Source organism: Balearica regulorum, chromosome 5 (genome assembly GCF_011004875.1).
Source record: "Balearica regulorum gibbericeps isolate bBalReg1 chromosome 5, bBalReg1.pri, whole genome shotgun sequence".
NCBI classification, from domain to species: domain Eukaryota; kingdom Metazoa; phylum Chordata; class Aves; order Gruiformes; family Gruidae; genus Balearica; species Balearica regulorum.
In genome coordinates, this window is record NC_046188.1 from 23,063,678 (window position 1) to 23,064,569 (window position 892).

The window sequence follows — 892 nt, forward strand, 5'->3', positions numbered from 1 at the left end:
TACGTGCATCTCACAGATTGCCATAGATAAAGGGAATAGAGAGAATGGAGAAGGAAGAGAAGGCAATAAAGAGGGGAAAATGGAAGTTAAGGCAGCTGGCAAGGCTCTGACAGCTCCTTGCACAGCTGGGAGATCCTATTGCCACCAATCCTGTGAGGAACTGCTAGCAGCAGCAATTTTGCAAATTTGCGAGTGCCTGCGGGCCGCAGTGGGTCCCTGACAGAGGGTATCTCTCATTTCTTAGATTTTGCTCTGGTCTCGGTTACCAGCGTAGGTGGTGGCGCAGGGCCCAGCAGCACTCTAGGGCCTACAGCAGTGGCCCCTCGGCGCCTGCTTAACTGCTGGGAGGGACGGCACCAGCGCTCAGGGGCCCAGCCAGGGCTGAAGACCCCCTTCTCCTGGGCCAGGAAGGGCCGTTTCTGCCCTGAAGCAGGCAGCTGTGGGTGCGGTTTTCGATTGCCAAGGAGGAAGCAGCTCCCAGGACCGAGCCGAGGTGAGTTAACGTCTCCCCAGCCTGACATCAGCTGTGACCGGCTGTACCAGCTGCCTCGGGCTGTCGGCCCGCGGGACTCCGCGTTCTACCCTGGCCCGTCCCGCCCGGGCCCGGGGACAGCCTGGCGCCGGCCAGCTCCATCCGCTGCACCGCCTCCCTCCCCGTTGCCCGCCTCGCGGGCAGCACAACGTCACGCGCGGGGAGGGGCGAGGCTTCGACGCCGGCGGCCGAGGATACGCAGCGACTTCCGCCTCGGTAGGCCCGGCTGCGCGAGAGCCGGGTGCCCGACCTGACGCGGCTACTTCCGCCTCGGTAGGTGTCATGGCGGCGGGGCGGGCGCCTCACGTGACGGCGCCCGGCCCGGCGCGATCTCGCGCGCATTCTCGCGGTGCCTCGCCG